This window comes from Rhinatrema bivittatum, chromosome 5 (genome assembly GCF_901001135.1).
Source record: "Rhinatrema bivittatum chromosome 5, aRhiBiv1.1, whole genome shotgun sequence".
Classification (NCBI taxonomy): Eukaryota; Metazoa; Chordata; class Amphibia; order Gymnophiona; family Rhinatrematidae; genus Rhinatrema; species Rhinatrema bivittatum.
The window spans coordinates 383,444,524-383,466,256 of record NC_042619.1 but is presented as its reverse complement, the minus strand read 5'-3'; the positions used below and the strand labels follow the sequence as shown (position 1 = coordinate 383,466,256).

Below are 21,733 nucleotides of genomic sequence, written 5' to 3'. Positions count from 1 at the left end.
TTCAGCTCTTATGTGCTACAGGATGGAATTCCAAAGCAATGGACTTGCTATCGAAAAGGTTCATTACATTTATCATTGCTATTCAGTACACAGGCATATACCATACGTTCCACAGATGATTGTATACCTGTATATTTATTTAAAATTTATGAAGTACTAATGCATAAGCACTAAGCGATGTACAGGTAAAACAATCATGAAAGGAATGATATCACAATTAAGGAGCAGGCTTTCCTATCCCGCTAACTACCATTCCTAACATTTCCCCTCTCCTCTCCTCCCCAACCCCTAATCCCTACTTATCTAGCCTATTTTTTTGTTTTTCAACTTGCTTCATCCTAGGAGTTGAAGTAAATTTGACATGCCAGCCATCTGCAGGCACACGAGTCACCAGAACAGTACAAAATGGTGCTGTCCTGGCTGGCCCTCACCCAGATCCTGGCCCTGGCTCTGGCCCACTCCTTTTTGATGGCCTGGCACTTCTGCACATACTAGGAGATACGTGCATGGCCATGCACGTATCTCCTGGATTTTGCATACACGACCTTTTGAAAATATGTGCTTTATTTACTTACAATACAAATTAAAACATCTATCTTTCACATTTTGTCAGCTTTTTTTTACAGATATTTGATGACATTTTTCACATCAAAGTTCAGTTTCACTAGAACTGCTGCAGACATATTATACAATTGAGGTGTGAATGCTCACAAAATTAATGTACCTGTTCACAGCAGGTTGCAGTTCTATCATTTATGACTCAGTATTGTGCATATCTACAATGTAATTCAAGTTGGGCTTACATGTATTTCTGTTTCTGGCTATTCTTGCCTGGCAAATAAATTATTGCTATATCTGCCTTTGTGCCATCTACAAAGGTTCCCCCTGGGAAAGTGGACCTTGCATGTCTTCATTAAAAATAATATTATATGATGAACTTCTATGTCTGAAAATTTCATCCTCCACCCTATTCAGATTTGCTTCCACATATGGTCACACTCTAGAACAGCTGGCAACACTTTCCCCTCATTCTGATTCATCTTTTGAGGCACTTTGACTTCTGTCTGTACTCTGTTTCTATTCTGGCTATATTTACATGGCATAGGAGCCTTGAACTGCAAAATCAATCTGGCACCTGGATTTCATTAGGCACAGCTGTCCATCTACTATACCATAAATGAATGATTAAATAATCAAAATAAAAATAATTGTGGACCTGTTTTGTAGAACATTTGTATGGTGCTAATAAACCTTACCAAATCTCTGAAAACAGAGCAAACTTGCTGTAACTTCCTATTGTTGGTTGTCTGTAAACCGAAACGATATGTACTTATACATGATCTTTGGTATAAAAAAGTCTTAAATAAAATAAATAAATAAACTCTCAGTCTCTTAGAAGAAAGTTAGAAACACCCAGAAAGTTTCTGTGCTAGAGAACAATGCGACGAGATAAAGGACAAGGATAAGTGGCTCTAAGCCAGAATGGCAATCATTAAAATATAATCTAAGTGGCAAAGAATCTAAGCCATGAGATGCCACAGGCTGACACTGGATGGCAGTACAATACAATAAATAGTACAGTACAAGCTCACATGCATGAAACCTGCATGCGGTACTTGATAAGCTCAAAAACACAATGGCAATCAACAAATGTGATCTGTATACATAGCAGAGTGTCTAAGCCATGACATACCCCAAACAGACTCTGAAAATCAGCATAATGCAGGAAATATGTACAGTACAAATATACGTGCATAAAAACGTGCATTCAGTGGTTCTAGGGTGTTTCTTTAGGAAAACTGAAGGGATGGCGGGCGGGGGTGTTAAATTATCAGAAATTGAAGGTTGGCAAAAATGATTTAAAGTCAGGAAGTTTCAACTTGCTGTGATAATTTTTAATGATTGTGCAAGCATTTATAGTTTTCAAATGCATGAAAACGTGCACTCAGTGGGTCTTGTGTTAAGTATTATTGAACAAAAAACAGAGCTATGTTTGTCTCCATTTTTCTTACCCTTTTCTTAATTCATTAACTATCCAAATAACAAATATAGGGCCTCTTTTCCAATATCGCATTGGTATCGCATGCGATACCAAAAAGGGGTGTACCTTATGCTAATAAGCATGTGTATCGCAAGTTGCACTATCATGAGAGAGAGAGAGAGAGAGCCTTGCCATGGTGTCCCCTCCCTAGACAGGTATTTGTATCCCTATGGGAGGCCCACCTAGTAACTCGAGGTGATTAAGTATTAGTGTAGGGGGTTAGGGGCCACTTTCACATTCAATGTGAGACGTACGAACAGAACAGTGGTCTCTTGTGAAGATTTGATGACCTACGGCGTGAAGAAACTCACCCAAAGATGAGATTTGGGCAATGTTCTCTCCACCTAGCTTGTTGTTACCCAGGTAGAGAGTCCATCAAGCTAGGTTGAGAGAACATTGCCCAAATCTCATCTTGGAGTGAGTTTCTTCACTCCGTAGGTCATCAAATCTTCACAAGAGACCACTGTTCTGTTCGTACATCTCACGTTGAATGTGAAAGTGGCCCCTAACCCCCTACACTAATACTTAAACCTCACCTCGAGTTACTAGGTGGGCCTCCCATAGGGATACAAATACCTGTCTAGGGAGGAGGCACTATAGCAACTCTCTCTCTCTCTCTCTCTCTCTCTCTCTCTCTCTCTCTCTCTCTCTCTCTCTCTCTCTCGCTCTCGCGCTCTCTCTCTCTCTCTCTCTCTCTCGCTCTCTCGCTCTCTCGCTCTCTCTCTCTCGCTCTCTCTCTCTCTCTCTCGCTCTCTCTCTCGCTCTCTCTTCCCCCCAAGCCTGCATCATACTGAAACAGGCCTGTCAGGAGACATTGTGAGCCACGATAAACCCTTACCGGCCTGTAGCACATGCGATCGCACAACGTAACACAAATGAAAGTGGTGTAGCTAAAATCAACGTTAACTCTGTGCGATAGCACTTCGCACACTAGCTAACCCAGCCCACTCCCCGCCCCTAACTCCTCCTCTCTTCAAAATTTGAATCACGCCATGCGAAAACGCCTTAATGCACGTTGGTAAATAACCCTCATAGTGACTGCAAGGAAATCCAGCTACTCCCTTTCTACCTTCCCCACCCCTCACTCACCCACCATTCATTTATGTTATAGATTTCCTTTGAAAACAAATGCTGATGGTGTAATCCAACCTATAAATTACTTGTATATTCAGACATCCTCATCCTTAATTTTCTTAACGTGATTTGACGAAGGGAGCATAACGTTTGAAAGCTGGTTATACATGCATTTATTCCAATAAAAATCTATCATACACAACTTGTTTGACTATTGAGTATATGAAAATTAGCATGGGAAGACAAATCATAGTGCCAACTATTTAGAAACTGTTAGCAATCCCTTATGTTCTGATGCAGAAAGAAAATAACCTGAAGTTACATTTTAAGGGGCATTAATCAAACTGCCCATATTGGGGCAAATTCTGTGGGTACATTTTATACAAGGATTTTGCACAAATAATCATGGCAAAAATGTCATTGTAGCTTTGCTTTGATAATTGCCTCTAGAAAAAATTCCCAAAGGAATTTGCATCTACTTTATCTGCTGATATGTGTATGTTTGAAAATTCAAGCTACATGTGTTGCTGCCTCCCTCAACCTAATTGAGCCCATGGGAACATCTCTGCAGCATACAAATAAAAGTGTAGGCATTGTTGAGGAATTCATGTATTTTTACCCATATAAAGTATAGACATTTTTCAAAAAGTACAATTTCATGGGTAGAAAGCTGTTTTGCATTAGAAAATGACTTTGAAAATTGACTTCCCCAAGATCCAGAAGCTTTGGGCAATTATAATTTGTACCAAACATGCCAAAAAATGTAAAATTTTGAAAAAACATCTAAAAAGTGAAAAATGAAAAGAGAAATAGTTGTTTTATTTTTCTTTTAGGCAGTTGATATTCCAAGATGGCTGCTGACTGTTAAAAGTTCTGTGATGAACTTTCTGTGGTTATTTTATTTTATTAGTTGAAAACTTATTACATTAAAATAAAGAACACAGAACCAAAACAAGAAAATAAAAATATGGCAATGAATAATAAACATAGTCTTCAGGTAACACCATCAACATATCTATGCATATGAGCTCACACTTTCTTTATCCAGACCAGACGAACTGTCCATTTGGCTGCTACCATTTCAATTATATGAAATTATAAAAACACATTTCACCACATATTGATATGTAATACAATAGTATCCTTCCAATGTAACATAATCAAGTGAAGAGTTACAGACAAAATACACTTTCTTCGGGACAAGGATTGTGATAACCCAAAAGACTTCCAGATCATAATCGAGATGGTTCTATTCTTCCTATTGAAGAAGATTTAACCTTCATGAATTTCCATAGTGCAGAACAGTAAAATAGTAAATGAGGAAATTTACCCTTTTTCAAGTTACAGGACCAGTATTTATCCTTACCCTGACCCTTCAGTTTCCCAACTTTACCGGGGTCCACACAGTACAATGTGCCATAAAAATAAATAAATAAAAAGAGACTATGTGATAGAAGCTGACAAGGAAAGACTTCTCCCAAAAAACCCCCAAAAAAACCATTGCTTCTCCTCTAATTCTATAAAAAGTTCCCTTTCCTACACCATCTCGTTTCCTATACAGCACTTATTTTACCTCTCCTTCAGTTTATAAAAATTTGCTGCATGATTAGTAGGTCAGAATGACATCACATATATAATACAATTTAGATTTCTTCAACAGATCCCGAAAAGACCAAATTACGTGAATAGGATTTGTATAACAAATTGACCCTTATTCATTGTTTTTTTTCAAATTTGGTTAAAACAAATACACATCTCTAATTTGCCTTCCCCAGTATGTTACTTGACCATCATCTGATAAGTTTGAACTAAACCACCACCCTTCACAGCCTTGTCCAGACACCAGCTGGAATCTCCAAGCTGCTGAATCTTGTATCCTCTCCACTACTGTTTTATCTCTCCTTTCCTCCACTACATTGTCTGAGTCAGTTGACAAAGCAGTTTTTTTTTCTTTAAACACTATACTCTTCTCTGCTGTAGACACTCTTGCCCTTCCCCATACTCATTCTGTTAGGTGCATCAACCCTGCCCTCCCCATCGTGGCTGTCCCTAGAATTTGCTTTCTACATTCTTGTGCCTGCTCTGTAGAACATCTCTGGTTAAAATCCCATGCCTATGCAGACTTCGTACATTCAAATTCATGCTGACCTCATTCCAGTCTGCTATTGCACTTGCCAAGCAAGACTCTTACATCCATCTGACAAACTCTCTTGCAACCAACCCTCATTGTCTCTTTGTCACACTTAATTCCCTCCTCAAACTTCATTCACCTCCTTCACACTCTTCACTCTGCCCAGACTATGGCTGATTAATTTTGTGAATGTTGTCATGGAAGTAGTCTTGAGTTCTCAGCCAGGTCATCTCTACTTGCCTCTCCCCCATTTCTTTCCTATACCCTTCCCCTCTCTCCTCCTTTTCTGAATTCAAAGTTGAAGAAACTAGGGGTGTGCATTCGTTTTCGACGTATTGGCAATTTGAAACGAATATGTCCCTATTCATTGTATTTGTGGGGAAATGAAACGTATCGTGACTCCCCACGAATATAACGTATCATCCATTTCATCCGTTTGGCAGCACACACTTTTCTTCGCTGCCATTTGCAATCAGAGGACGCCATTTGGGTGTATCCAGAGCCAAAAACCAGCCCTTTCCTGTGAATCATCAGTGACCTCTCAGCCCTGTCAGAGTGGGTCAGACAGGTTGGCACAGATACCGGAATGCAGCGTATCAACGATAACATTTTGTGAAATGCACTGAATTCAGCCAATCGTGCTGTCATTCAATACACGGTGACAATTTTCCTGATGACCCAGCACTATATATACTTAAGCATGTGGCGTGCCACGCACTTTCTTTGCAGGGGTGGTCTGGGGAGGTGGTCTCTGCGGAAGGTGGCTGCACTCGGAGCTAGTCTGAGTTCAGAAATCTATATTGAATTGCTAGCTAGGCTAGTTATTTAAGAGAAAGATATATTTCTTTATTTTGCTGCAGCCCTGTTTGTTTTTTAAGCAGTTTATTTAGGTGATCTGAGACAGTTTCTCTGTGCCAGGGAGAGAAGCTGCTAGCAGTGCCATTTTGTTTAATTCACCCTCTGGGCTAGGCTGCAAGCAAGCATCTTTTGGGTGTTGTGGCTGGGAGAGATATATTCAATATTTAGCTAGTTTGCTAGATTTTCCATTGGAAAATATATTTCATTGATTTTCCTGCTGTGCCAACAATTCCAGCTTTTTTAAATTGAGTGGGGCGGATTTTAAAACAATACGCGCGCCGGTACTTTTGTTCAAGATACGCGCGTATCTTATAAAATCCAGGGTCGGCGCGCGCAAGGGGGTGCACATTTGTGCAACATGCGCGCGCCGAGCCCAGCGCGGCCTGCCTGTTCCCTCTGAGGCCGCTCCGATTTCGGAGCGGCCTTGGAGGGAACTTTTCTTCGCCCTCCCCCCACCTTCCCCTCCCTTCCCTTACCTAACCCACCCCCCCGGCCCTATCTAAACCCCCCCCCTTACCTTTGTCGGCAAAGTTACGCCTGCTGAAAGCAGGCGTAACTTTGCGCGTGTCGCTGGCAGCCCCGCTCCGTCCTCCGGTCCCGGGGGCGTGGTCTGTAGGCCTCGACCACACCCCTGGGCCAGCGGCACGCCCCCGAAACACCGCATCGTTTCGGGAACGCCCCCGGACACGCACCCTCCCTCCCCGTTTTGAAAGCCCCGGTACTTACGCACGTCCTGGGGCTTTACGTGCGCCGGCGGCCTATGCAAAATAGGCATGCAGGGGTTTTAAAATCCGCCCCAGTGTGTTTAATTCAACTCATTCAGTTTCTCTGTGCACTGGGCTTCAGTGGGCTTGCAGTTTAGCAGACTGAACTTTATTATTGGGAAAGTCTGTGCAGTGAAATCCCCAGTCTGCCTTTTTTCTGCTTACAAGCAAGCTGTGTGTGTGTGTGCACACCACACACATTACATTAGTGCATAGCATGGCACTGTGACAGTGGGCAGTGGGTAGTTTAACAGACTGAACTTTATTATTGGGACAGTCTATGCAGTGAAATCCCCATTCTGCCTCTTTTGTGCTTACAAGCAAGCTGTGTGTGTGTGTGTGTGCGTGCACACCACACACGTTACATTAGTGCATAGCAAGGCACTGTGACAGTGGGCAGCCAGTAGGCACTAGGCAGTGACATTAAATCCATAATGTCAGGGAAAGCTAGAAGTGGTTGAGTGATTGGGACTGGCAGAGGAGGCACTTCAAAAGACACTAGTGCCAGTCCCCCATTAGATTTAAAAAGGGACCTGTTGCAATACAAACTCTTTGGAGGGTCAGGCAGTTCCATCCAGAAAGGAAATCCTCGATTGCTGTGCCAGTCCGTCCAGGCCTTATGTCCCTACCTGGGATTGACTCTGTCCTGTATTACTGTGCCTGTTCGTCTAGGCCTTATGTCCATATCTTGGCTTCACCTCTGTCCTCGATTGCTATGCCTGTTCATCCAGGCCTTATGTCCCTATGTGGGCTTGACCTCTGCCCTCGATTGCTGTGCCTGTCCGTCCAGGCCTTATGTCCCTACCTGGGATTGACTCTGTCCTGTATTGCTGTGCCTGTCCATCCAGGCCTTATGTCCCTATGTGGAATTGACTCTGTCCTGTATTGCTGTGCCTGTCCGTCCAGGCCTTGTGTCCCTACATGGGATTGACTCTGTCCTTGAATGCTGTGCCTGTTCGCCCAGGCCTAATGGCTGAACCCTCGTTGCAAAGGGAAACCTCAGACTCTGGCAATTAAAACTAGTAATCCTTCACAGCATGGATCCTTAAATAAAACAGTTTTCTTTAGTTTCAGGGCAGAGAAGAGAACTTAATCTGTCTTGCTTATGAAGTCATGATCTGTTTACAAATGCTTAAATCCTAACAATTTGTACCATTATACACTCTAGAGGCCAATCCATTCCAGGGAGGCCTTTCCTGCTCAAAGAAAGGGAACACTCCCCAGTGTTGCAGCCTATCTCTTAGTACCTGTTGACCCATGTTGAACCGCTGTTCACATGGCACCCTTCTCCAGGTTGCTACCCCTTGAAGGCTCTTGCTCCATTCTAGGAGCCAACCCATTCCGGGAGGGGGGGGGGAGGGAGGTGTAGATGAGACAGGAGGGAGGGGAGGGGGGTAGTTGGTTACGGGAATGCTAGTCTAAAGAGCCAGGTCTTAAGATTTTTCCTAAACGTCAAGCGGCAGGGTTCCATTCTAAGATCCGGGGGGATGCCATTCCAGATGGCTGGTCCCACTGTCGAGAAGGCCTGTTCTCTGGTGGCTATGCGAAGGGTGGATTTGGTTGTGGCTTCTCTGGGTCTTGCTGTGTGGAGTTTCAATGGGATCTGAAGGTCGAGAGGGAGCTGATTATGAATGGATTTGTGGATGATGGTAAGGGCCTTGTGCAAGATTCTATAACTTATTGGGAGCCAGTACAGATTCCTGAGGATGGGAGGGTTGTGTTCTCTGCGGTTAGTGTTTGTCAGGATAGGAAGCAATGTCCTTTCGTGGATTACTAACTGGTTAAGACAGGAAACAGAGAGTAGGATTAAATGGTCAATTTTCTTAGTGGAAAAGGGTAAACAGTGAAGCGTTTCAAGGATCTGTACTTGGACCAGTGCTTTTAAATATATTTATAAATTGACGAAAAGAATACGATGAGTGAGGTAATCACATTTGCAGATGATACAAAATTATTCAGAGTAGTTAAATCACAAGCGGATGTTTGTCTGCCCCACCAATGTCTTAGTGACCCACACTACCACTTTCAGGCTTCTAAGCCTGGCTGTAGCAAAAGAAATCAACTGCTGGATTCTTTGGGTGAAGGGGTTTAGGCCTGCCCAAATAGAGAGGGAAGTTTTAAGATAATTAGATACAGACAGATTAGGAGGTGATTTGAAAAAAAGAGAAATTTTAAAAAGGAGAGATTTTTTTTTTCCTTTTCTTGGATGAGGTATGTAAGAAAACTATGGTGTTCCCTGATGACAAAAAGGCACCAGATAAACTGAATATATCCTAGGGATGTGAATCGTTTTTTGACGATTTATAATATCGTCCGATATATTTTAAATCGTCAAAAATCGATAGAGCCGCAATACAATAACAATTCCCCCGATTTATCGTCAAAAAATCGTAAATCGGGGGAAGGGGGAGGGCGGGAAAACCGGCACACTAAAACAACCCTAAAACCCACCCCGACCCTTTAAAATAAACCCCCCCCCCCTCCCGAACCTCCCCAAAATGCCTTAAATTACCTGGGGTCCAGAGGAAGGGTCCCGGTGTGATCTTTCCCTCTCGGACCTCCTTGCATTGTAGAAATGGCGCCGGCGCTACCTTTGACCTGTCATATGACAGGTCAAAGGTAGCGCCGGCGCCATTTTGTTTTTTGTCCCCCGACGTCAGGAGATTAGGAGATCGCTCCCGGACCCCCAGGGACTTTTGGCCAGCTTGGGGGGGCCTCCTGAACCCCACAAGACTTGCCAAAAGTCCAGCGGGGGTCCGGAACGATCTCCTACCGCGAATCGTTTTTCCGTATGGAAAATGGCGCCGGCCATACGCCATATGGCTGGCGCCATTTTCCATACGGAAAAACGATTCGACTGCAGGAGGTCGTTCCGGACCCCCGCTGGACCCCCAGTGACTTTTGGCCAGCTTGGGGGGGCCTCCTGACCCCCAAAAGACTTGCCAAAAGTCCAGCGGGGGTCCGGAACGACCTCCTGCAGTCGAATCGTGTTGCCGTATGGCCGGTGCCATTTTGCGCAAAATGGTGCGACGATCCGATTCCCTCCCCCTCCCAGCCGAAATCGATCGTTAAGACGATCGATCACACGATTCACATCTCTAATATATCCAGGGAATAAAAAGGAGGCAGACACCCTTGTAGAACCAATCTGGAAAGTGTCTGGACTTGACAGCAAATATTTCTCAATCTTCTTTGCCTAGTGAACAAAGGACGAATACTAAAGAAATAAAAAGGGATCTGAATGAAAAAAAAACCCCAGGAAACCACAAGATCACGGGCTAGTTAGATGCAAAGCATTAATAAGGAAGGCGAAGACAGAATTTGCAAAGAAGCTTGCAAAAATTCACAATAAAACCTTTTTCAAGTACATTCAAAGCAAAAAGCCTGAGAGGAAGTCAGTTAGACCATTAGATAATTAAGGGGTAAAAGATGCACTGAGGACAAGGCCAATATATATATAAATGATCTGGAAAGGAATACGACGAGTGAGGTTATCAAATTTGCGGACGATACAAAATTATTCAGAGTAGTTAAAGCAGACTGTGATACATTACAGGAGGACCTTGCAAGACTGGAAGATTGGGCATCCAAATGGCAGATGAAATTTAATGTGGACAAGTGCAAGGTGTTGCATATAGGGAAAAATAACCCTTGCTGTTGTTACACAATGTTAAGTTTCTTCTCACAGGACAAGCAGAATGGTTGTCCTCACAAATGGGTGACATCGAGGATGGAGCCCAACCACGGAAAACTTCTGTCAAAGTTTCAGGAACTTTGACTGGCTCCTACTGGGCATGCCCAGCACGGCACTAACCCTGCAGCCAGCAGGGGTCTCCCTTCAGTCCTTTTTTCTACATAGCAGTTGCCACGCGGTTAAGGAGCTCTTACCACATTCCTGACAGGAACTACTTTCTTGAAGAAAAAATTGCCCCTCAGGGGTCTCCCTTCTTCAATTTTTCCTCCGCGGTACTTTGGTAAGTTTTTGCCGTTGTTTTTTGTCGACTACCGTCGAGTTTGACCCTCGAGGCCTGTTGACAGTCGACCGTCCCGCGGCTAAATTTTTGGCCTATGGCCATGGCGTCGGGGTTCTGTCGGTGCCCGGACTGTACGCGTACTATGTCCATCACAGACCCACATAGAGTCTGTGTTTTGTGTTTAGGGAGTGAGCATGATGTCTTAACTTGCACCAAATGTGCCCTAATGACACCAAAAGGTCGCAAGGCCAGAATGGAGATGATGGGACTCCTCTTCCTTGCTCACACTCCGACGCTATCGATTGCATCGATGTCATCGGAACCGGCACCGTCGAAGTCTCATCGTCATCGACAGCCTCCCGGTGACCGTCCGCCATCGACGTCTTCACGGCCATCGACTCCTGTTCCTTCCCCCGACTCCTGTCCCTTCCCCCGATCGGAAAGAGAAACATCGCCATCGACGTCATAAGTCTCGGACCGTCATGGAATCGAAGTCATCAACCTCAGTACTGTCCGAGCCGCCTTCGAAGAAGTCTCGACCAGAAGTGGCACCATCCACTCCTGTCTCGCAGACACCGAGGCAACCCTCACCCCTCCGGGGTTTGGGAGCCGCGATTCCACCGGTGATGGTGGTCCCTCCGGCTCAGCCTCCGCCTCCCTCTCCTGTAGAGCCGGGTCTTGTTACCCCAGGTCTCCGGGCAGAACTGGACCGGCTGGTCCAGGAGGCTATCGACAAGGCGATGCTACGGTTCCAGACTCCTTCGGCACTGACCCCGGCACCGAGAGTGGAACCGGCCACCGACCCGATTCCAGCAGCACTGGCACCGCTGCTTGCTCGGATGGAAGCGCTTACGAATGCCCTTCCACCGGCAATGCCCGGGTCACCGATCTCATCAGGTGGAGAAACACCGTTCCAGATTCCCCCTTCGGGGGTAGTTCCATGGGTGCCTTGTCGTCCCTCGCCACCGATACTTTCCTCGGGGGCGATACGCACATCAGCTCCACCGATAATTTTGATGCCGGCGCCGATTCCTTCGATGCCGACACCGATGCCGGCACCGATTCCATCGAGGACATTCTCGATGCCGCCGGTAATTCCTTCGAATTTCTCGGAGCCTCAACCGGGGCCTTCAGGTACACAGCCCCCTCATGGTCCTACAGGTCAGCAACCTGATCCTTATGACACCTGGGGTGATGATACCTCTACTGACACCGATGATTTGCCTTCACCACCCTCTCCTGTGGAGAGTAGAAAGCATTCTCCTCCTGAGGACCTCTCTTTCATATATTTTGTGAAGGAAATGTTGGAGTTGGTCCCTTTTCAGCTTCAATCAGAACAAGATGACAGGCACCAGATGATGGAGTTGCTCCAATTCTTGGATGCCCCTAAAGTCATCACTTCTATTCCAATTCATCAGGTTTTTCTGGACCTTCTAAAAAAGAATTGGGAATCCCCTGGATCCTGTTGCTCCAGTAAACAAAAAAGCTGACTCTACCTATCTCGTACAGTCAGCACCTGGCTTTCAGAAACCACAATTAGACCATCACTCTGTTGTGGTAGAATCAGCTCAAAAGAAAGCTAAACGAATAAAGCCACATTCTTCCATACCTCCTACTAAGGAAAATAAATTCCTAGATAGTATAGGTAGGAAAGTATACCAAGGAGCTATGCTGATTTCCAGAATAGCTTCTTATCAATTGTATATGACCCAATACAATAGGGTCATCCTGAAACAAATGCAGGAGTATTCAGATGCCTTGCCAGAGCAGTTCCAGCCACAGCTTCAGTCCCTAATAAATAAAGGGTTTGAAGCTGGGAAGCATGAAATAAGAACAGCTTATGACATCTTTGATGCTTCCACTAGACTTTCTGCTACGGCCATCTCTGCCAGATGCTGGGCTTGGCTTAAGTTGTCTGACCTTCGCCCGGAAGTTCAGGACAGGCTCTCTGATTTGCCCTGTCTAGGGGATAATTTATTTGGTGAGCAAATTCAGCAAATTGTTGCTGAACTAAAGGATCATCATGAGACACTTAAACAGCTCTCATCTATTCCTTATGACTTGCCTTCTAAACAACCATTTAAGAAGGACTCAAAAAAGTCATTCTTCCGACAACGGAAGTATTATCCCCCACTAGCCAAGTCTAAGCCTGCGAGGCCTTACCATAGAACTCAGCCTCGCCAGTCTCGAAAACAAAAGCCCGCAGCAGCTCCACAACCTGGCCCTGCATCGGGTTTTTGACTTTCAATTAAAGAGCAGATGCCACATCCCTCTTCCAACCATACCAGTAGGAGGTCGGTTAGGCCATTTTCTACAAAAATGGCACCATATCACCACAGATCAATGGGTGATAGCGATAATTGCACAGGGTTACCACCTCAACTTCCTGTCTCTCCCCTCGGACTCCCCACCCCGGCAGGCGTGGAGACTCACCGATCACTCTGTTCTTCTAGAGCAGGAAGTATCCCTTCTCCTCCAGTCAAACACTATAGAACCCGTTCCTCTCTCTCAACAAGGACTAGGGTTCTACTCCAGGTACTTTCTGATCCCAAAAAAGTCAGGAGGACTTCGACCAATCCTGGACCTACGGGCCCTCAACAAGTACCTTCACAGAGAGAAGTTCAAAATGGTAACCTTGGGCTCGCTTCTCCCTCTGCTGCAAAGAGAGGAGACTGGCTCTGCTCTCTAGACCTAAAAGACGCCTATACTCACATTGCGATCACTCAATCTCATCGCAAATACCTCCGTTTTTTAGTAGGCCGAAATCACTACCAATACCGAGTGCTACCTTTCAGCCTGGCATCCGCACCACGGGTCTTCACCAAATGCCTCGTGGTGGTTGCAGTGTTCCTCCGGAAGGAAGGTATCCACGTCTACCCCTACCTGGACGATTGGTTAATCAGGGCCCCAACCCAGCAACTCGCTCGGTCCTCCTTGACCCTGACAATTCAAACTCTGCTTTCTCTAGGGTTTCTTGTCAATTACGAGAAATCCTTTTTAGTCCCATCTTAAACCTTATCCTTCATTGGGGCAGACTTGGACACCTTACAGGCCAAAGCCTTCCTTCCTCATCAACGAGTTCAAATCCTGGTGTCCCTAGCTTGCCAGTTGCATTCTCAACGCACGGCAACAGCTCGCCAATTCCTCATTCTGCTGGGACACATGGCCACCTCAGTTTATGTGACTCCCATGGCCCGTCTGTCATGCAATGGACTCTGAGATTGCAATGGACCCAAGCTGTTCAGCCTCTGTCCTCCATTGTTCGCATCACCGATGCACTCCGTCTGTCTCTTGCCTGGTGGACAAATCAATTCAACCTCCTACAGGGCTTGCCCTTTCTTCCACCAGACCCTCAAGTAATCCTCACCACCGACGCTTCTAACATCGGTTGGGGAGCCCATGTAAACAACTTACAAACTCAAGGGTTCTGGTCACCAGAGGAAGCCAAACACCAGATAAATTTCCTGGAAATGCGAGCAATCCGCTATGCTCTCAGGACTTTTCAAGATTGCCTATCGAACCGCACAATCTTAATTCAGATGGACAACCAGGTGGCCATGTGGTACATAAACAAGCAGGGAGGCACAGGCTCCTTCCTTCTGTGTCAGGAAGCTGCGCAGATTTGGGCAGAAGCCCTCTCCCGCTCCATGTACCTCAGGGCCACCTACTTGCCGGGAGCAGACAATGTATTGGCAGACCAGCTGAGCCGTGTCTTCCAACCACACGAGTGGTCGCTCGATCCCTTGGTAGCGACCTCTCTGTTTCACAAATGGGGTTATCCCCACATAGACCTCTTTGCGTCCCCTCAGAACCACAAAGTAGACAATTACTGCTCTCTCATTCGGAGCCAGCACTCTCGACCCCGGGATGCAGTCTCCCTCACATGGACAACCGGTCTGCTTTATGCATTCCCTCCACTTCCTCTTCTGTCGAAGACTCTCGTGAAGCTACGTCAGGACAGGGGAACTATGATCCTGATAGCTCCGCACAGGCCACGCCATTCCTCTGGGAAAGGACCCGCATCTGATCACTCAAAATGACGGATGCCTTCTCCATCCCAACCTCCAAACCTTGTCCCTGACGGCATGGATGTTGAAAGGTTAGTCCTTCAGCCATTTAACCTTTCGGATTCAGTTTCTCGTGTCCTGATCACTTCGCGAAAGCCTTCCACAAGAAAATCTTATTCCTACGAATGGAAAAGGTATATATCATGGTGCACTTCTCAGTCCCTTGATCCCCTTTCCTGTCCAATCTCTAAATTCTTGGACTATCTCTGGCATTTATCAGAATCCGGTCTAAAGACCTCTTCTATTAGAATGCATGTCAGTGCGGTAACCGCCTTCCATAAAGGTATCGGGGGTGTCCCTATTTCAGTACAACCCCTTGTAAACCGGCCCTAGTTAACTATCCGCCTTACACTAAACTCCTGCAGGACCGGGCGGTACTCCGCACTCACCCTAAATTCTTACCTAAGGTAGTTTCGGAGTTTCATATTAATCAATCCATCATACTACCTATCTTCTTTCCCAGGCCCCACTCCAACACCGGGGAACAGACTCTGCATACTCTTGACTATAAACGAGCTCTAGCATTTTATCTAGACCGTACAGTTGCCCACAGGAAGAGCACTCAATTATTCGTCTCTTTCCATCCTAACAAGTTAGGGCAACCTGTGGGTAAGCAGGCTCTTTCCTCCTGGTTGGCGGACTGCATCTCCTTTTGCTATCAGCAAGCTGGCATTCCTTTCCAAGACCATGTTAAAGCACACTCTGTGAGGGCCATGGCGACTTCAGTAGCACACCTTCGATCGGTGCCGCTTCCTGACATCTGCAAGGCTGCCACCTGGAGTTCACTCCATACTTTTGCAGCCCATTATTGCTTGGACAAAGCCGGAAGACAGGATTCCATCTTCGGCCAGTCTGTCTTGCGTAACCTTTTTCCAGCATGATGTACCAACACCCTTCCACCTTCCCAGTAGGGTGCGGATGCCCTCTACCAAATTCCACCCCAGTTCTTGTGCCTGTTGCACGCCGTTGGGTACATTTGGTGCATGTTCGGACATCCTCAGCTCGGTACTCACCCATTTGTGAGGACAATCATCCCGCTTGTCCTGTGAGAAAGCAAATGTTGCTTACCTGATGTAACAGGTGTTCTCACAGGACAGCAGGATGTTAGTCCTCACGAAACCCGCCCGCCACCCCGTGGTGTTGGGTTTGTTTTTATTTTATTTTTCGGCACTGCCTGTAGCTTTGAAACAAGACTGAAGGGAGACCCCTGCTGGCTGCAGGGTTAGTGCCGTGCTGGGCATGCCCAGTAGGAGCCAGTCAAAGTTCCTGAAACTTTGACAGAAGTTTTCCGTGGTTGGGCTCCATCCTCGATGTCACCCATTTGTGAGGACTAACATCCTGCTGTCCTGTGAGAACACCTGTTACATCAGGTAAGCAACATTTGCTATATTAGGTGCTACCACCCAGGAAAAAGATCTAGGCATCATAATGGATAATACTTTAAAATCGTCGGCTCAGTGTGCTGCAGCAGTCAAAAAAGCAAATAGAATGTTAGGAATTCTTAGGAAGGGAATGGTTAATAGAACGGAAAATGTCATAATGCCTCTGTATCGCTCCATGGTGAGACCGCACCTTGAATACTGTGTAAAATTCTGGTCGCCGCATCTCAAAAAAGATATAGTTGTGATGGAGAAGGAACAGAGAAGGGCAACCAAAATGATAAAGGGGATGGAACAGCTCCCCTATGAGGAAAGGCTGAAGAGGTTAGCGCTGTTCAGCTTGGAGAAGAGACGGCTGAGGGGGGATATGATAGAGGTCTTTAAGATCATGAGAGGTCTTGAATAAGTAGATGTGACTTGGTTATTTACACTTTTGAATAATAGAAGGACTAGGGGGCATTCCATGAAATTAGCAAATAACACATTTAAGACTAATCGGAGAAAATTCTTTTTCACTCAAGGCACAATAAAGCTCTGGAATTTGTTGCCACAGGAGGTGGTTAGTGCAGTTAGTGTAGCTGGGTTCAAAAAAGGTTTGGATAAGTTCTTGGAGGAGAAGTCCATTAATGGCTATTAATCAATTATATTTAGGGAATAGCCACTGCTATTAATTGCATCAGAGCTTGGGTTCTTCTTAGTGTTTGGGTAATTGCCCGGTTCTTGTGGCCTGGTTTTGGCCTCTGTTGGAAACAGGATGCTGGGCTTGATGGACCCTTGGTCTGACCCAGCATGGCAATTTCTTATGTTCTTATAGTAGAGAGATTAATGGGCGAATTTTAAAAGGCCCGCATGCATAAAATTTGGGGGTTACACGTGACTGGGCCCTGTGCATACCATGCACATTTCCAAAAGAGCCAGCCATGCACGTAACCCCCAATATACACAGAAGTGCTGGGCCAGCTAAAAGGGGAGGGATGTGGAGCATGGTCTGGGCAGGGTGGGGCGGGCAGGGGCCAGCTAGGACAGTGGCCATTAGGCCTTGTCCCAGGGAAGCGTGCGCCAGCAGTTGGCCAGCATGAGTATCTTACTTCTGCTCAAAAAGAGCAGCGCACACATGTTATAAAATTAGTGTGCCCATGTGCGTGCACCAGGAACCGCGTGCTCATGGACGCACATGCCTTTTAAAATCAACTCATAAATGAATTCTTTCCTTCTATCTTTACTGAGGAAGCTGTAAGGCAGATACTCATGCCAGAAGTGATATTTAAAGGTGATGATGCAGAGGAATTGAAATAAATCTCAGTGGATCTTTGTTATACTAGGATAAATTGACAAACTAAAGAGTAGCAATTCACCTGGGCCAGATGATATATATTGTAGAATGCTGATAGAACGGAGAAATGAAATTGCAGATCTACTAATAGTAATCTGTAAACTATCATTAAAATCAACTACAGTACCTGAAGATTGGAGGGCATCCAATGTGTAAAGCCAGTTTTTAAAAAGGGTTCCAGGGGTGATCCAGGAAACTGCAGACTGTTGAGCCTGATGTCTGTGCCAGAAAAAAATGGTTGAAATTATTCTAAAGAACAAAATTACTGAACATACAGATAGATATAGTCTAATGGGACAAAATCAACATGGATTTAGCCAAGAGAAATCTTGCCTCACCAATTTGCTACATTTTTTTGAAAGTGGAACTAAACAGTTGATATAGTGTATCTGGATTTTCAGAAAGTGTTTGACAGTGTACCTTATGAAAGACTCTTGAGGAAATTAAAAAATCATTGGCTAGGATGCAATGTTGTATTGTGGATTGAGAACTAGTTACAAGATAGAAAACAGAGAATAAGGCTAAATGGTCAGTTTTCTCAATGGAGAAAGGTAAATAGTAGAATGCCCCAGGGATCTGTAAGGATCACTGCTTTTTAACATATTCATAAATGACCTAGAAATGGGAATAGTAAATGAGATGTATCATCAGCAAATTTGCGATCAAATTTGCTGATGATATAAAATTATTCAAAGCTGTTAAATCATAAGAGGATTGTGAGAAATTGTAAGAGTACTTTGCAAGTCTGGGAGACTGGGTAGTCAAATGGCAGATGACATTTAATATGGACAAGTAAAAAGTGATGTATGGTAGGGAAGAGCAACCCAAATTATAGCTACACAATGCAGAGTTCCACATTGGGAGTCACCACTCAGGAAAAGAATCTAGGCGACATCATGGATAATATGTTGAAGTCCTCTGCTCAGTGTGCTGCAGTGGCCAAGAAAGCAAATAGAATGCTAACCATTCTCTACAATGACATGTATCTAAAAGAAATGTATGCTCTTCTGGTCAACGATATCTACAACTCTTTTCAGTGAATTAATTTTTTACATTCTTGCTTGGGTATTAGATTATTTTCTGATGCTTTTCCAAATTTATGGAATAGGTTACTATTGGATGTGAGAGAAGAAGAAAATTTACTAAGATTTCAGAAGAAATAAAAAACCCGGTTCATGTTTACTAATTGATTTATATGATTACTTGGTCTGAGATGTCTCAACAGAATAAAATGACGGGGGTAAAAGTTGGATATGAAAGGCTTGTTTGTATTTGTTTGTAAGTCTTGGTATTTTTTTTAAGTTTTATGTTATGGTTTTATTATATAATCATTGTAATTTTATGTATTACTTCTGTACATCACTTTGGGTGATAATTTTTATCTGTAGAGCAATTAATAAATGATGATAAATAAATTATTAGAAAAGGAATGGAAAATAAGAGAATATCATAATGCCTTTGATTTGCTCCATGGTGCGAGTGCACCTTGAGTATTGTGAGCAGTTCTGGTCACCACATCTCAAAAAAGGCACAAGAGAAAAGTTAAGGGGATATGACACAGGTCTATATGATAGTGAATGGAGTGGAATAGATAAGCAAAAATCTGTTTTCTCTTTCAAAAAGTACAAATTAGGGATGTGAATCGTGTCCTCGATCGTCTTCACGATCGATTTCGGCTGGGAGGGGGAGGGAATCGTATTGTTGCCGTTTGGGGGGGGTAAAATATCGTGAAAAATCGTTAAAAAATCGAAAAATCGAAAAAATCGAAAAACCGGCACATTAAAACCCCCTAAAACCCACCCCCGACCCTTTAAATTAAATCCCCCACCCTCCCGAACCCCCCCCCCAAATAACTTAAATAACCTGCGGGTCCAGCGGCGGTCCGGAACGGCAGCGGTCCGGAACGGGCTCCTGCTCCTGCATCTTGTCGTCTTCGGCCGGCGCCATTTTCCAAAATGGCGCCGAAAAATGGCGGCGGCCATAGACAAAAAAGATTGGACGGCAGGAGGTCCTTCCGGACCCCCGCTGGACTTTTGGCAAGTCTCGTGGGGGTCAGGAGGCCCCCCACAAGCTGGCCAAAAGTTCCTGGAGGTCCAGCGGGGGTCAGGGAGCGATTTCCCGCCGCGAATCGTTTTCGTATGGAAAATGGCGCCGGCCATACCCGTATGGCCGGCGCCATTTTCCGTACGGAAAATGGCGCCGGCAGGAGATCGACTGCAGGAGGTCGTTCAGCGAGGCGCCGGAACCCTCGCTGAACGACCTCCTGCAGTCGATCTCCTGCCGGCGCCATTTTCCGTATGAAAACGATTCGCGGCGGGAAATCGCTCCCTGACCCCCGCTGGACCTCCAGGAACTTTTGGCCAGCTTGTGGGGGGCCTCCTGACCCCCACGAGACTTGCCAAAAGTCCAGCGGGGGTCCGGAAGGACCTCCTGCCGTCCAATCTTTTTCTATGGCCGCCGCCATTTTTCGGCGCCATTTTGGAAAATGGCGCCGGCCGAAGACGACAAGATGCAGGAGCAGGAGCCCGTTCCGGACCGCTGCCGTTCCGGACCGCCGCTGGACCCGCAGGTTATTTAAGTTATTTGGGGGGGGTTCGGGAGGGTGGGGGATTTAATTTAAAGGGTCGGGGGTGGGTTTTAGGGGGTTTTAGTGTGCCGGCTCACGATTCTAACGATTTATAACGATAAATCGTTAGAATCTGTATTGTATTGTGTTCCATAACGGTTTAAGACGATATTAAAATTATCGGACGATAATTTTAATCGTCCTAAAACGATTCACATCCCTAGTACAAATACTAGGGGACATGCAATGAAGTTACTAGGTGATTCATTTAAGACAAATGGGAGAAAATATTTTTTACTCAACAAATAATTAAACTCTAGAATTCATTGCTGGAGGATGTGCTGAAATATGTTAGTATAGCTGGGTTTAAAAAAGGTTTAAACAAGTTCCTGTAAGAAAATTCCATAAATCATAATTAATGTGAACTTGGGGATATCCACTGCTTATCCCTGGGATAAGCAGCAGGCAATTTATCAACCTTTTGGGATCTTGCCAGATACTTGTGACCTGGGTAGGCCATGGTTGGAAACAGGATATTGGGTTTGATGGACCCTTAGTCTGATCCCGTATGGCAAATCTTAAGTTCTTAATTAAGGACATTTAAAGGAAAATGGTATGAGGAAAATGAGAGCCCCCGAACAGTACCCAAATGTTTTTTAAGAATAGCCACCTAGTAGCTGGAGCCAGATAGGAAAATCAGTCAGGAAATACTGAAGATGGTTGTCCTGAGTATCTTGCACCACAGAATGAAGCATTGAACCATCAAGCAAAGGCTTACCAACTAACAGAAAGCCATTGGGCTCACTGAACAATTGTTAGATGCTGAAGAAATTTGGGAGTGGTGGGGTTTGAAGAAAAATCGGGAGAGAGTTGGAAAAAACTGATATATTGGGTAGCTAAAGGGAATTTAGAAAGGGAAATGTATGAACAATTCCTAGTACCCAGACCCTATTATCAACAACTACTTCAGCTAGCTCAAAGCCACCTCCTAGGGGATCACTTTGGGAAGAAAAGATTCTGAAGTGAATACTGGATCAGTTCTATTGGCCAGGCCTATGTAGACAAGTTCAGGTTTATTGTCAGTCTGGTACCACATGCCAGCTAACTAATAACAAGATTTATCAAAATGCGATAATTTTCACGTGAATAATGCCTGTGCTAAGGAAAATGGGCATGGCTATGATAATTTTAGAGTTACTGCACTGTGTGCTATATTAGCACTTTGCATTAAATCTTCATTGATATGCACTGAGCTGTTCGTACATCTCACTGTGCATGTAAAACTGGCCCCACAACGCTTATGCTTTGGGTACATTGTACAGCTTAATGCCAGGAAAAAAGGTGTAGTTATTTCTGGCGTTCCCCTCTCCAATTCCACCCCTTTGAATAAAAAATTTTACATTTATGCTGCACGTTGCGATAAATATTGCATGCGTTATGGTGGGTGTTAGGGCCCTAATGCCTGTGATAATGTCATAATGCATTTTGATAAATGACCCTGTAAGTCTGCTGAGTATAAGTGGCTCCCCTGTTGTTGATACCTGTC

At 44.9% G+C, this 21,733-nt stretch overlaps 1 protein-coding gene across 1 annotated transcript in view; it reads right to left on the bottom strand.

The window, feature by feature from the left end:
• The window catches only part of GLRA2 (glycine receptor alpha 2), a 209,371-nt gene that overhangs the window by 27,902 nt on the left and 159,736 nt on the right, over nucleotides 1-21,733 (bottom strand). The gene's annotated exons all lie outside the window — the stretch shown is intronic.